This window comes from Pinus tabuliformis, chromosome 2_2 (genome assembly GCF_031772625.1).
Source record: "Pinus tabuliformis cultivar Carrire ecotype Pingquan chromosome 2_2, CPIR1, whole genome shotgun sequence".
NCBI lineage: Eukaryota > Viridiplantae > Streptophyta > Pinopsida > Pinales > Pinaceae > Pinus > Pinus tabuliformis.
Genome location: NC_142300.1, coordinates 712,441,970 through 712,458,937, shown reverse-complemented (window position 1 = coordinate 712,458,937; position 16,968 = coordinate 712,441,970).

Below are 16,968 nucleotides of genomic sequence, written 5' to 3'. Positions count from 1 at the left end.
GTTTTCGGTCCATGGTATTGGATGCTTCGGCATGTATAAATATGTATTGTAACATTGAAAGGAACATAATGAAAAATCAAGCTGGTAGTCCCAATTTTGGGATCCAGGGGAAATCTCTATGTATATGTGTTTTATGTGTTATGTTCTCACATTATTTATTTTCTGTGTTTTAGAATTCGGATGCAGGTGATTTTTGTACGGGGTTAAAACCTACAAAAATTTGATTCCTCATCCAAGGAGTACCCATATTGCATACTTTCAATGGACCCTTTTACACGAAACCGAGAAATACATGCAAAACATGATTGCAATAGTGTTTTCTCATGTATTTCTAATTTTTGCGTAGCAGGCTCCATCAAAAGTATGCGACATGGGTAATCCTTCGATGAGGAATTAAGTTTTACATCCAACAAGTACTCTCCCTCCAAATTTGAGTAAAACCTTAGGGAGATAAGTTGAAAATACAAGTTACAAAAGTAGTTTTATTATTTTATTATTTTTTAATCTTTTTACCGTTTTACTCCAAAAATGGTGAATCATACCCCATGGTTGACATCATCATCTTGAATCCTATTGGTTCTTATAAAGTTTATTTTAGTTGTACGTTTTTCTTAGGAGACCTATTTTAGACCTTAAAATTCCCCTAATGTATAGAGGAATTAATTAACAAAACCATTAAATGAAAATTATTCAGAGGTCTTTCTCACTAATGATTTCTAGTGAATGATTGATTGTAGGGCACTTGCATTATAGAAATTTTGCAAAGGGAACTTAAACCTTTCATATTGATGATATAGAAACAAGAAAATTACAACTAATTGATATTTGAAGGAACCTTCTACATTGAATTTGAAGAATTGATCATGAATTGCTTTAGACAGAAATTGATTGTAGTTGAATATTATTAAGAGTTTTCTACCAAAAGAGAAAACTGACAGAAATCCCAAATGACTTCATAAACCCATTGGTCGTTGGGGTATCCTAATAGACATGACACTAAGGAAATGAATTGTCTAGACAATTCAGGGAACATAGGAATAGAATAGGGAGGATTGGTATTGGGTAATTCAGAATTCTGAGGAAGGAAAGATTTAAAGATATGAGCTTTGTCTGAAAATGATAATTTTTGGTAAATTTCCATTAATGCATCAGTAGAAAATGGATGCAAATATTCTTGTAGATCCAGTCGGAGGGCTTGGAAAATTGATTTAGAGGTCACATAGTAAAGTGTTTCATTGTTTTGAGTTATTACAACTCTTTGTCTAGGTCGATATCGAGCTCCATACCAAGTAGCAAATTTTGGGAGAAAATGGATGCAAATATTCTTGTAGATCCAGTCGGAGGGCTTGGAAAATTGATTTAGAGGTCACATAGAAAAGGGTTTCATTGTTTTGAGTTATTACAACTCTTTGTCTAGGTCGATATCGAGCTCCATACCAAGCAACAAATTTTGGGAAATTATAGGTTTGCGGGAAACAAAACTGAGGCAATAAGGACTCCCAAAAATAAAATTAATCACTAGTATCTTGTTACTTTTGGAAATCCCAATTTTGAAGTTCATATAGATCAAATTCACAATTAGTCTCTCCAATTTTGAAATGAGTATCAACTAATTTGAGTTCACCCAGGTTAATCACAGGGGATAAAAGGGATTATCTATATTGATTTTTTACTTTCCTTTATGTGAAGCCATTAGGAAAAAAAAATTGATGAGATAATTGATAAGGATTTAACATGAAATATGATGATTGGAGGCTGAAAACAATGGTTGAAAGTCGTTGTTTGCTGGAATTTTTCTTATAAAGGCATTCTTCAAATTGTAGCGACATGCAGAATGCAAATGGTTAATTTTAATAGGTGGCAATATTTTATTGCAATATTCTAATGTTCCTTTTGATTACAAGAAGATTAATAATGAGCATAACTTGTGGCATAAAAGACCATTTACTTTTGTGTCTTGTATAACCATGTTGTTGCCAAGTGTTGAAAAAGAATGGTAGAAAGGAAGTGGACAAAACATGAAAACCATTCTCCACATCCGGGTTAAAAGAAGGTAAGGCATATCTGGATGAAAAATAACTTTTACAGTCATTGCAACAAGGGTGGACATCAAAGAGCCACATGTTCGGAGCTCCATCTAGAGCAACGACCGAAGGACTAGAAAGAATCTCACAAGGAACATGTGAGTGAAGCAAATCAACAAGAAAGCTAGCTACAGGAAGAGAGCCCATCAACATGGTTGGGTAAGATATGGGTAACATTTTTAAATAGTTGAGCATGGCCACATTTTGTAAATCACATGTGGTGAAATGATTGTAAAACCGATGAAGTGTTTTCCATAACTTATGAAAGAAACATGGTGGTATTTTTTGACCTTTTTGTTGATAGCTAGGGTATTGGTTTTTGTTATCATTTTGATGTAAACTTGACCAAAGGGTCCGTTATAAACTCCTGACAAGTATGGGGTTTTCTTGGTCCATGATAGGTCATCTAATTCAACATGTACTTTTCAAGTTGTACTACAAGTTTACATAAGATACAAGTGGCAATTCATCACTTATGGCTCTAAAATACAAAATTGATGGAGAAGGAAGTGTGTCATGTCAGGGCATTTGTTGTGCAGATGAAGAAGTACAACATATTTTAGATTGTGTTTATGCTCTTGGAGGACCAAAATCTCCTCTATGGGGACAAATGATCCAGGTGGCTATGGAAAGACTCAATTTTTGAAGTTAATGAATCTTAGCAATGATGGCCTCAAGTTGCAGAGCTTGTTGATATGATCCCTATGGTGCAAATGACACTCAAAACCGAGCCCATATGACCAAATTATTATCATTAGAAATTTTCAAGTTATGATATGGGACCCACTTCGTTTATGTGCAACAAAAAAGAATAATAAGCCACTGACACATGGTGTGACAATATTAGCTTCCTAACCCTGCACAAAACGACAAAAAAATGTATTAAAATATATATTTGTTAACCAAAATGATAAAATTAAAACAAATTTAATTATTATATAATATGGTTATAATAAATAGCCATAACCTAACAAACAAACTATATTAAAATAACCCTGTATTTTGGAAGTCGAAAACATAACCATTTAAAAACCAACATATTAATAGTTTGGTGGGAAAAAGCTATTATGATATGGTTATAATACATTATGAGTTATGGGTTATATATGATATAAGGCTCAAGCCATATTAAAATTTCACATGAGTCAACCAAAACAGAGGTTTGTTGTTTGTTATATTAAACCTATGGTGGTTATGTCATTAAATGTTGTACATAGCGTATACTTCAAACAAAAATCATTCACTAACGAATAATATTTGGTAGGTTATAAAGTGGTCAAACATGATACGAGGGTAGCGGGGTTCGAACCTACACCAGCTGGTGGCCTCAATGACCCACCTTCAAAGAAAATCACATAAGCTGACAACCCAATCTCTATTAAACAACATCCACATTAGGGAGTTGGTCTGCTAAAAACAACCCCACTTGCCCGCCAAATAAAACAAAAATTCACCATATATGGGAACTGCAGGGTTTGAGCCTAGGTAGGTCGTGAAACAATTGGACATTGTTACAATCATTGTTTCCTTCTCCGACGAATTCAATATGAACGTGTCTTTCCCATTCAACACGGAACAAATCGAACAAAGGAACTCAGAGGATGAGAGGAACCTAATTAGGAGTGGAACTATGACACGCAAGGGGAACCCAGAGTCATAGTGAAACCTTGAGCCGACACGTAGGCTGGGGGATGCAAAGCCATGATTGAAAGATTCTTGAAGGAATCTTTTGGAACTAATTTTTTACAGTGACGAAATCATGCTAACTTTATACTCAGATTAACCAGAATTTGGCTAGGAGTGTGATGGAATGATCAATTTTATAATCTAAGCTGCATATTTTTCAGAAGCAAAATGTTGAGGGAAAAACCATGAAGTTGGAACCTTGATGCAAGAATCTACATAGAATTTGAAAGATTCCCTAGAGGCCCAAAAATTAAATTTTCATAACCAGAATAGCTTTGTACTCATTTTTCTTAGTTTTTCACAACGAACACGGTGGTGTGATTAGATTCTTCATCTGAGCAACTAAATTCCAGTCAGTGCACAAAATAGAATCTTTGAAGAATATTTAATATTCCCGGTGAGCCCAAATTTGACCGATTGAGAATGGGGTCAATTTTACAGTCAAATTTCATGATTTATCGCGAAGAATTCAATCGTGTTGTCCATTTCTTCATCAAATTTGTACATTTTCTTGCCATCCCTAGAAGTGGAGGCATAAGATTCACTTATGCCATGTCTTCTTTTTATTTTTTCTTAGATGATGATTTGATGCTGAGATCCTTGTTTTCCATTTTATTGGAGGATCCTTCTATGCCACTTTATGTGAGATTTTGTTATTTTATCATGCTGAAGGAGAGATTTTATGAATGAGAGTTCTTATAGAACAGTGTCTACTGGAGAGACATTCCACTCTAGTTAAGGGAGTTCTTCCATGTATTTACAAAGAACATATCATGTACTCATCATCATCTCGCAACAACTAATGAAGCGACCTCCCCACTCTTGACACCGAGCCCGAAGACGTAGCATACACCAGGTGAACTCCATTATCAACTTTTGATTTGATGGTTGTATTTATGTTTTCTCCTCTTTAAAGTATGTGCATGTGGTTTTTCATACTTTTTCACATGTAATTTTACTAACATCACATAAGTAAAAGATCTTGGTTAATTGTAGTAGCTGAGAGAATCCATATCACTGATGCAGATATTATGGGAAGGAAAGGACTTTGAGAGGATCTTGGTAGAGACACAAAGTTGGCTTCATGACCTTGGTATTTCTCGAACTAAGGAGACATAATTTTTTAGGCTTAGTGAGATGTAATGGATCACTAAAGCTATGGTTTCTCAAGCCATCACTCCAAAAGTAGTTGAAATCATTGAGCTAAAGAAGTAGCTCCCACTCTTCAAATGTAAGTTTGAGGCCCTTACGAAGGGAATGTCTCGACTAACTATTAAAGTTAAAGGCTCTATAGGATGAGTTGAGGATGGAGAAAAAATGAATGGTTCAACAGACTTGAAAGGCTCCCAAAAACACCATATTTTGGTAGCTGAGGATCCATATTCCATTCTATTCTAGTCTGGTAGGCACTTTAAGCCCTTAGAAACCTAGTGCTATTATGGAAGACATAACTCCAAGTCCTTCTCTTAATTACTACCTCCATTTTAAAGAGTTTTTTATTATGTTTATGTTTTTTATGTCTTATAGTTTTATTAGCTAAAACAAGATTGAACTTTAATGTAACATACATCCATTTTAGTCCAAAACATTTTTTTTTCAAACATTTTTAAGTTTTACCTTAATGTTATCATACCTATAATATTTTTCTATGTAAACATGATTAATATGTTGAACTTATCTCCCATTATAACAAACTAGCATAATTTTTTACTAAGGCTTGATTTCCCTAATGACAAATCCAATATATAATGTAATTCTATAAATTCTATAACATTTTATTATAAAAGATTATAATTACTTTAAAATATATATGTTTATATAAATGATTTTATAAATTCTATAGTGTTTTGTTATAAAAAATGATAATTACATAAAAAAATATCAGTTTATATAAAACTTCGAAAAAGAATAATGTAATTCACATAGTAGTTGTTATTTATTATTAAAAAAAATTAAATTATTTATTTTTATTCTAACAATATTCTATAATTTATATATTTATGTTCATATGGTTTGAATATGGGACACCATTTTTAATTAATTTATAATTTACTTTTTATTATTAAAATGATTATTATTATGACCACGAAAACCGATAGAAATGGGACATTTTTTAATTTAAAAAATTTATTTAAATTAATTTTAAAAGTAATTTAAATAATTTTATGTTAAATTATTATAGTTTCAGATTCCAACTATTTATATTAAAGTTATAAAATAATCAAAATAACTCACCACTTTTCTTTTATTATCAAAAGATATTAACATCTTTTTCATGAAAACTTAAAAATGATTAAAAGAATTAACCCATTTATTATTAATTAGAAATATATTAAGCACATTTCTCATAAAATTATAGACTTTTATCTGTAATAATTTTATGGTGAGTTGTGTTATCGTTCTAAGTCAAAAGCACATCACGTGGAGTGCCTCCACCACCCTACGTTTAGACCAACTTAATGATATATTATAAAATAATGTGGCACTATGAAGTATAATTTAATAAGTGTAATATGTAGTTTTGTTACTTATGCTTGTTTTTTATGTAAAAGATAATTGATAGAACAATAATTTTTTTTAGAATAATTAGATGGTAGTATAATATAGAGCGACTATATTAATATTTTGATTGGATAGATGCTAAAATTTATGTAGTCAAAGCATGTGAAACTTAGTATCCCAATAACGTGATGTTTCCACCCCAATAAAGTTGTTAAAAAATATACTAATTTATGCTCACCCTAATTAGGTTGTAAAAAAAAACATAGTAATTTAAAATCACTCTTATTGAGAAATTTTACAAATAACAAATGTAATATCAATTTTAATCTGTATATGCTTTATAATTTATAAATATCCTAGTGAATAATAATGAGTTTTACATTGTAATGAAGAAATAGAAAAATGAGGACTTGCTGGGAAGGCGCCGAAGCGACTAGGGTTTGGAACTAGGGGCAACAAAAGCGAGCTGGCAGGAAGGAGGGGCAAGGAGGACGGAGCTCCACTCCCTCCTACAATAACATGGTTTCAAACAAAGGCAGAGAGCCGAGTCGAAACAAGCTCCAAAATTCAATGGAGAATGAGACAAAAACAACTGGTACCCAAAAGCCGGAAGGCAGCAAACCCCATGAAAAGGAAGGGACCCACAAGGAGGTTCGAAAGGAAATGAAAGCTGGAGACAGTGGTCAGAGAATGGAGGGTAGAGCTACAATGGGACCCTGCAAGCCCAAGTCTAATATTAAACCACGAGTGGTCCTAAATGATCCTGCTCTGCAGGTGCACAAAGATCACATGGCAACCTATGCGGTCATATGCAAGTTTATGGGTATCTGGCCCACAGAGAAAGCACTATACACTTGGATAAGAAACACCTGGAAACCAAAAGGAGAAATAACTATACATCTTGGGTCCAAGGGTTTTTTTACCGTGGTTTTCACGAACCTGGAGGATAAAGATATAATTTTCGAAGGAGGACCATACTTCTATGCTGCTACAGACTTCTACATGTGACCTTGGATGATGAACTTTCTTCTAGAGAAAGAAACGTTCACATCGGTCCCGATATGGATTATATTATATTCCTTACCTTTAGATTACTGGCTGCCGGAATCTTTAAAAGCTATAGGTAATAAATTAGGAATTTTTTTAAAGATATCAGAGGTGACTCTGCGAGGTAAATATACATCCTTTGCCCGCATATGTGTAGAAATGGACTTATCAAAAGCACTCCCAAATGAAGTCATCCTAGAAGTGTATGACAAGGAATGGGTACAGATGGTTGACTATGAACACATCCCATGCAGATGCCGCAAATGTCATGAACATGGGCACCTATTTAGAGAATGCCCACTCAACAAAAGATAGGACAATCTAAAAAGCAACATTAGAAAATACCCTGAAGGTTACACCGAAGTGGCAAGCAGGGGGAGAGGAGGGGGGAAAAGCACCAAAATAAACCTAGTGAGAACAAACCACCAAGTCACAATAGTTTTGACATTTTAGAAGAAGAGGGGGAAGGAAATGGAAAGAGTAAGGACCTGGAGTACATCCCAATAGAGAGAGAAAAAGAGGACAACATGGACATCATACAGGCAGATAATGAAGTAAAGGAGGACCCACTAAGCACTATAGGACTTGGAAGGGACCAGGAGATGACCCCAAGCGAAGGAGGAATGGAGGATCAAGACCTACATGAGATTCTTGATAGGGAGAACCTTGAACTAGAAAAGTTTCTACAACAAGGAACCAGAAAAGGGATTGACTCTCCTCCATAAGAGGAGTTTGACAGAGTGCAACAACTATTCCTCCGAAGGTCTCGAACAAAGGCTACAGGAGTCAAAAGGAACTATGACAGTCAGGAGAATAAAGGGGTCAAACAAATGGAAAGTATATCAAGATACTCCATCAAAAACCCAGGCAAGAAAAGAGGAACAAGGAGGCAGAATGATCTCGCGTTAGAATGTGGGAAACTCCTGATTAATTTAGGTAAGATGAAAGATCTTATCGGTTACTCTTCCACAAACACGTCATTATGAAACTCACAACTTGGAACATTAGGGGGCTAGGCAGCAAAAGAAAGCAAAGAAATCTGAGTAACAGAATAAAAGAAGAAAAACCAAACATGGTGTTTATACAGGAAACAAAATGCTTAGTAGAAAAGATCAGAGAACTTCACAACAAATGTCTCAACAACTATGAGTACCTTGAAGTCAAAGCAAATAATACAGTGGGAAGAATTCTCACCCTATGGAATCCCCAAAAATTTGAGATCATAGATGCAGAAGCATCCAGAAATCACCTTTCAATGGTAATACAACCTTTGGGGGACAAAGAGTGTTACCTGATCACAAATGTTTACAGTCCTCAATTTCTAGAAGACAAACTAAAGCTCCTTACCTCTTTGGAGGAGCTGAGAGAGAGACACTCAATTATCCCCTAGATTATGGGAGGGGACTTCAACATGATCAGATCCCTCTCAGAGAAAAAAGGGGGAAGCAAAATGTTGGGACGAGACTCACTTGCCTTCCAGAACTTCTTAGACAACATGAGACTGGTGAGTATGGAAACAATAAATGGCACCTTCACATGGAATAACAAGAGAGGGGGATCTGCCCAAGTTGCATTGAAATTAGACAGATTCATAATCTCGAAGGATCTCCTTCTCTCCGGTCACATTATGACTGCTTGGATCCTTCCTTTTAGAGGCTCAGACCACTGACCAGTCCAGTTGGAGGCTTCTTTTATTGGAACCCCGAGAAACAAACCTTTTAGGTTCGAAAATGCATGGCTCACTCACCCCAACTTCATCACTAATATTAGAAATTGGTGGGTGGAAGACATGCACACCCAGGGCACAAAAATGTTCCTCCTGCATCAGAGACTCAAGCATATCAAACGAAGGCTCAAGGAATGGAACAGGAAGGAGTTTGGTAACATTTTTGAAGCCAAAAGAGAAGTGGAGAGAAAATTACAAGAAACTAATCAAATTCTCATCACGGAAGGATTCACAGAGGCAAGGAAAATACAAGCTTACTCTCTATTGAGTCCCAAACTTGCATCTTCCCTATACACATTTTCAGCATTCTTTTCCATTTACTTGACCCACCAAGCTGTCAAATCATTGCATATTAGTTTAAAAAGAGCTTATAAAATGGTTTCCTAACTATGTTTGTGACTACTGTTTGATTTAGATTTTTGTTCAATCAGCGGCGGAAACATGTCACTTTCCGCAGCCAGCTCAAGTTTCCGCAGCCATTTTGTTGAAGACTATGTTACAGGTGTCCAATGGAGAATCCGGCCACATGGGAAAGCTGCAAATGACATGTACATGGAGCGTGTCCCCTTGGTTCAGCCGAATCACTCACAAACAACCATGGTCAAGGACGGTCAAAGGAGTGGTCAAACCAAGAGTTTTGCGGTGGCACGACTCTGTTTTGCCCACGTGAAGTTTTGTGTGGCAAGTTTCTCAATCTCCGGAGGTGTGCTAACACCAGTGGATAAATCCGTGAACCAAATCGAACAACCACCACTCCATAGATTTATTTGTCATGGCTACCATACTACTAGATCTCAGGACGTGGAGATTTACGTGTCTGTTTGGCAGCGTAGAATTTAGGAATCAGTTATAGCATCTTCAGTTATAAATAACATGTTATCATACGCTTGATAGTTAGCTTTTACATGTAATCTTGACTGTGTTTACGAGCCCATTGTGTCGTGCTCTATCTTTATGTTTTGACTGCACTTTAATATATGAGAAGACAGCATTCTTAAGTTCAATTTGTGACTGAGTATTGATTGGTCGAGGTTGCAGAGGGCCCCTGTACACCAAGGCTCTGTATCTACTGTATAGTTTCTCGCTTTCATTCATTATGTCACTTCTTTCATAATCGTTTACTTGTATATTATTCATGTTAATTGCTGTCCATATTTCCTTTTATGCTTTCTCATGATTGTTAGCTGATCAGTGTTTTTCTTTCAGGTTCTTGTAGGCAGCACGAGCAATTTACATAGTTTTAATGACTAATGACATGAGATCATCTTGTCCTTTCTGCTGATTCATTTTCTGAGTTTTAATTCTAGCATTGTCATTTCTTTCAATTTTGCTTTGCTTATTTACTTTTATGCAATTTAGATATCATATTACTCATTTGTTTATGATTTCCTTCCTATAGCCAAGTGACTCAAATAGTGAGGAATCAGAATATTACTTGATGTAGTATGATTTAGTTTACTTTCCTGCAAGTTAGTGATTAAATTACTTATGTCATTTTCAGGGATTGAAATATGAATGAGTAGTTTAAATCTTAGTTTCATTTTATGCAATTTCATTTCCTGCAATTTAGATATCATATTACTCAATTTGTTTATGATTACTTCCTATAGCCAGAGCGAGTCGAAAGGTGAAGGGTCAGAATATGAGTTGAAGTAGTGTGATTTAGTTTGCTTTTCTTATAGTCTTTGAATTTCTTTGAGTTCAGTTTTTATTTTCTTTTTATACAGCAGTAAGGATACTGGGCTTCATTGTCACTAATTCACTGTTTTGGTACATTTTTATTTTCTTTTGAGAATTGATTTCATCATAGCCAGTTTGAAACCTTTTTGAGAACTTTAAAGTTTGGAAAATCATTGTAGAAATCACCATTACCATCCATACTTGACTTTCAATTCTGCCATCTCACATTAGGGAATCAACAGAAGATAAACCCAAAAACAAACCAAAAACTCAAAAACGACAAAGAACTAAGAAATCGGTTATCTTGCATATACAGTGCACTTCACTTCAGCAGTTTACGACTCTCGGATTGACATTTTAAATAGCAATTTAGGACACACTAAATTGACCAAACATTTTGGCGCCGTTGCCAGGGAAGTGAAACTAGGTAGCCAATTTCTTAAAAAAAAACAAGAAAATTTCAAGAAAGGTAAAAATTGATAACTTCTCAAAGTATGCTCTCCTCTTGCACCTAGTGTGATCTGGAGGATCAGAAAAGAGAGTTATTGGTTTAATAATTTCTTGAGTATGCTCTCTTCTTGCACCTAGAGTGACCTGGAAGATCAGAAAGAGAATTATTAGCCCGACTTGAAGAAAAATAAAAAAAATGACATGCATAGAGCAAGAGATTCTAGGGGAAGGTTTTTAGCTAGGGCCAAGAGTTCGATTTTTACAACTCCATCTACTTCAAGGAATAGACAAGAAACACCTCCATCATCTCCAACTCACACTCCTAGCCTTAGGATTCCTGGAATTCAAGAAGCAGTAGTTGAATTAGGAGACTCTACCACACCATCCACCGGATCTGAATTAGGAAAAGACCCTTTCTTTACTTCTACAGGAAAACACATTGTAATTGAAGAAGTAGAATCACCTGAAGAAGAAGAGGGAGAAATTCCTCCTCGTTTGCCATTAGTAGAGGAACCAGAGGACTCTGAAGTCTCTGAGGAAACTATCATGACAGAGGAAGTAGTAAACGGATTTGGTAGAGGTAGAGGTAGAGGAGGAGGAGGAAACAATGGAGGAGGTAGAGGTAACAATGGGGGAAATAGGGATGGAGATAACTCATTTGGATTTCCTATAGTTGATGAGGATTCTCGAGCAACAATGAAAAACATCTCACCATCTGTCCTCCCAAACTTTCATGGGTTAAGAAATGAGGATCGTGAAACATTTCTATTTGAGTTTGAAGTCGTGTGTCAAACTTATGATTATCTGGAAGACTCTCAAAAACTCAAATTGTTTCCTTCAACATTGAAAGGAGATGCTTTGAAATGGTTCATGGGATTAGTCACTCAATCCATTAGGACTTGGAATGATATGAAACAAACATTTTTGGATAGATACCTGGACTATTGTATGCCCACCAATCACAAGGATGAGGTATTCAAAATGGTGCAAAGAGAAGATGAAAACTTGGAGGATTTACTTGAAAGACTTCAATACAACCTGAAAAGAGCAAAAATGAATAACTTAGATGAGGAAACCTTGAAAGCCCTTCTATTAAAAGCCATTAGAGATGAATGGATAGATATTTTGAACATGATGGGAAAAGGAGATATATCTCAACTTCCACTTCATGATATAGCAGAGCTATGTGTCCATCTCTGAAGGGGAAAATCTAAAACTGGAAAAGGGCCTAGAGATCCTTCTCTCATTAGAGAAAACAAATCTACAACTGGATCAGTAAGTAGGGCTGAGATTGGTAACATGCTTGATGAATTCAAAACTGATATCTTAGGGAGTCTTAGTGAGCAACTAGACACCCTTAAGATACAAAACAAGCAGAAAGCAGAAGTTGAAGCTTTGGCCATCTTTTGCCCAAAATGTAGAAAGAAACATGCTCTAAGGGAATGTCCCTTGGATGCAAAAGTTGTAGAAACATGTGTGATTTGTTCAGAAAACCATGAGACCAAGGATTGTCCTTCAATTCCTGGGCTCAAAGCTGTCTTTCAAGAAGATCCAAATTCAATTGAGTCTCTCTGTTTTGTTGCAAGGAGACCTTGGCAGGGGCAACAAAATCAAGGGTTTAACAACTCTATGAACTTTCAACCCTGACCAAATTGGAATCCTTGGCAACAACCTTGGTCCCAACCTCAAAATCCTTTTCAATCATGGGTACAAGGTATGCAAAATCCTTATGGGAGATTTGCTCAATTTTATCAATATCCTGCATCTTTTCAAAATCAACAAGCTCCACAACTTCCAAATCAAAATCCACAACTATCATTGCCATTTCCACAACAACAACAACCTTCTCAACAGAATCCAAATTCTCAACTCTTGCTTCCATTCCAACAGAAGACAAATCAACTACCTTCCCAGCCATTGCCGAACCCCAACAATAAAAACCCTCAAAATGCTTACATGGTAGAAGGACAACAATTTCCTACCTATATGATTGTTCCTCTCAATGATGTACAACTCAGATCTGGTAGAGTTTTAGATAAGCCTTCTATAGATGCTCAAAAGCAAAGCATTTCTGAGGAAGATTCTCTTGAAGCCAATAAAGGTTCTGAAGCATCTCTTCAAAACCCAAGCACTCAAAAAGAAAAAGAGAAAGAGTCAACCCCCACAACTCCTATAGTTGAGCAACCTGCATCTTCATCCACACCTCCTTTTCCTGAAAGATTACAAATTGACAAAGGGGTGGAAAAACAAATCTTGTTGCCTGACTATGATTTTCTAGATGAATTAAAGAATGTCTGTATCAAGATTCCCTTGTTACAAGCCATTAGAGAGATTCCTATTCTAGCAAAAACAATAAAGGAGTTGAGTCTTAAAAGACCAGTAAGGAAACCAAGAGATACAAGAAGAATCCACCTGGTAGGAAAAATTGCAGATATTATGATGGGAAAAATTACTATGCAGAAGTATGTAGATCCCGGTAGTCCAATTGTCAAAACACATATCAATGGGGTAGAAATTCCAAATACTTTGATTGATTTAGGGGCTGCTATCAACATTATGAGTAGACAGACTATGGAACAGCTAAAACTTCCTAATCTTATTTTTACACCTACTTTACTGCAACTTGCAGATCGATCAATTATCAAACCAGATGGTGTATTAGAAGACATTTCGGTCTCCTTAGATTCTTGGGAATATCCAGTAGATTTCATGATTTTAACTCCCAAGAGTAATTTAGGAGGACACCCTCTCATCTTAGGAAGACCTTGGCTAGCCACAGCTGATGATTTTATTAGTTGTAGATCTGGGGATATGTATATTTCTGATGGTAATTCGACAAAGAAATTCAATCTATATCCTCTAGCAAAAGCAATTACAGAAATAAGGGATAATGAGTGGGTTGATGATGAGGATACTATACAACCTGTCTTTACCATTTCTGAAATCAGTGAAGATAGTCAAATTCTTAACACATTAGAAAACTTTGAAACATCTTCAGAATATGACCACACACAATTTCAGTTAGATTCTGACATTGAGTATCTATCATCTAGACAAATGTCTCTTTTCTCTATGGAAGAGTTTGGTAGTTCCACCATTGAGATCTTTCCAGGTAAAACATTGAATATCAACAAAAACTTGGAAAAATCACAACAGGGAGAGCTAAGCAAAATCTTGCAAAAACATTCTACTGCATTTGCATGGGAGTATACTGATATGAAAGGTATTGACCCTAAGACTTGCATTCATCACATCTACGTCGAGAAAACAGTAGACCAATCAGACAACCTCAGAGAAGGATGAATCCAAACCTTAGGGAGATAGTGAAAGAAGAGCTCCAAAAACTACTCAATGTAAACTTCATTTATCCAATTTCAGATAGCCGATGGGTTTCTCCTTTGGTTATAGTACCTAAAAAGAATGGTAAATGGAGGGTATGCATTGATTACAGGGAATTGAACAAAGCAACTTTGAAGGATCACTTTCCTTTACCCTTTATCGATCAGGTATTAGATACTCTAGCAGGCAAGAAGTACTTTTCATTCTTGGATGGTTTTAGTGGCTATAATCAGATTCAGGTAGCACCTGAAGATCAAGATAAGACCACATTTACCTGTCCATGGGGAACTTTTGCTTACCGAGTACTTCCTTTTGGATTATGTAATGCACCCGCAACATTTCAAAGGGCAGTACTAGGAATCTTTTCTAATCTAATCCATGATTGTGTAGAGGTTTATATGGATGATTTTACAGTTTATGGTGATTCATTTGAAGAGGCATTAGAGAATTTGGAAAAAGTCCTTATAAGGTGTAAAGAAACAAAACTTTCATTGAGTCATGAAAAATGCTTTATGATGTTTACTGAAGGTATTGTTTTGGGACATCATATTTCAGGGGATGGGATTAAAGTTGATAGATCAATAGTTGAAGTCATCTCCAAGTTGCCTATTCCAAATTGTCAAAAAGATGTTAGAAGTTTTCTGGGATTTACTGGATACTATAGAAGATTTATAGAAAACTTCACCAAAATAGCATCTCCACTCTTCAAATTACTTACAAAAGACTGTGAATTCAAATGGGATCCTGATTGTCAATCTGCATTTGAAACTTTGAAACCAAGAATATCTGAAGCACCCATTTTGAGAGGGCCAAATTGGAAACTTCCTTTCCATATTTCTACAGATGCTTCAGATACAGCTCTAGGAGCTGTGTTGGGTCAAAAAGACTTTGTTCCTTATGCCATTTACTACACCAGTAAAAATTTGACTCCCACTGAGTTGAACTATACTTGACTGAAAAAGAGTTCTTAGCTGTTGTTCATGCAATCAATAAGTTTAGACATTATATAACAAGCTATGAAACTTTCATCCATACTGATCATTCTGCAATTAGATATCTAATGAACAAACCTGTTACTAATGGTAGAGTTACAAGATGGCTCTTACTTTTACAAGAATTCAATATTACTGTATTGGATAGACCAGGGAAACAAAATATAGTAGTTGATTTCTTGTCTAGGATCCAAAATACTAATGAAGATTCTCCTATAGAGGATAAGTTTCCAGATGAATATTTATTTGCAGTAACTACTAAAACTCCTTGGTATGCAGATATTGCTAACTATTTGGTTACAGGGAAGCTACCTCCACATTTATTTCCTAGTGAAAAAAGAAGAATTATTCAGGAGAGTTCGAATTATTCATAGATTTCTAACGAATTGTTTAAAACAGGGCTAGATTGTGTGATCAGAAGATGTGTTCGAGAAGATGAAATGCCTGACATCTTCAAGGCATGTCATGATGAACCATGCGGTGGACACTTTGTTGACAAAAGGACGGCCTATAAAATCCTTTCTTTAGGATATTATTGGCCTTCCCTCTTCAAAGATACAAAACAATATGTCAGAAGGTGTGACAGCTGCCAAAGAGTTGGGAGACCGACTCTTTCAAATGAAATGCCATTACAACCACAGGTACTCATCGAACCCTTTGAAAAATGGGCTTTAGATTTCATTGGAGCCATTAATCCACCATCTAAACAGAAGAAGTATATATTGGTATGCACTGATTATGTCATTAAATGGGTAGAAGCCAAAGCATTGCCTTCTGCCACTGAAAATTCAGTTGTTAATTTTCTTTATGAGGATATTTTTACTCGTTTTGGTGTCCCAAGAGAAATTGTGACAAATCAGGGAAGTCAATTTAAATCTAACTTGATGGAGAAGCTAATGGAAGAATACAAAATCAAGCACAAAAAATCTACTCCTTACCATCCGCAAGCAAATGGCCAAGTGGAGTCTACAAACAAAGTTCTTGAGAGCATCATCACCTAAACTGTCCATCTACACATAAGAGATTGGGCAGAAAGGCTTCCTGAAGCCTTGTGGGCCTACAGAACTACATGGAGGAATACAATAGGACATTCTCCCTATGAACTCGTTTATGGGAAAGAAGTCCTACTCCCCATTGAGTTTCAAGTCAAGACTTTCAAGATGGCAGTTCAGTTGGGGATGAATCTATCAGAAGCCCAAAAGCACAGAATGGAGCAGCTGAATGAGCTAGATGAGATCAGACAAGAAGCAATCTTAAGAACTGATCTAGTTCAACATCAAAGAGCTAAGTGGCATGACAGATACATCAAAGAGAAAAAGTTTCAAGAGGGAGATTGGGCACTACTATTTGATTCCAAGTTTAAAGACTTCAAAGGTAAATTTCAGACCCATTGGCTTGGGCCATATGAAATTGACAAAGTCTTTAGCAATGGAGCGGTAAGAATCAAGACCATTGATGAATT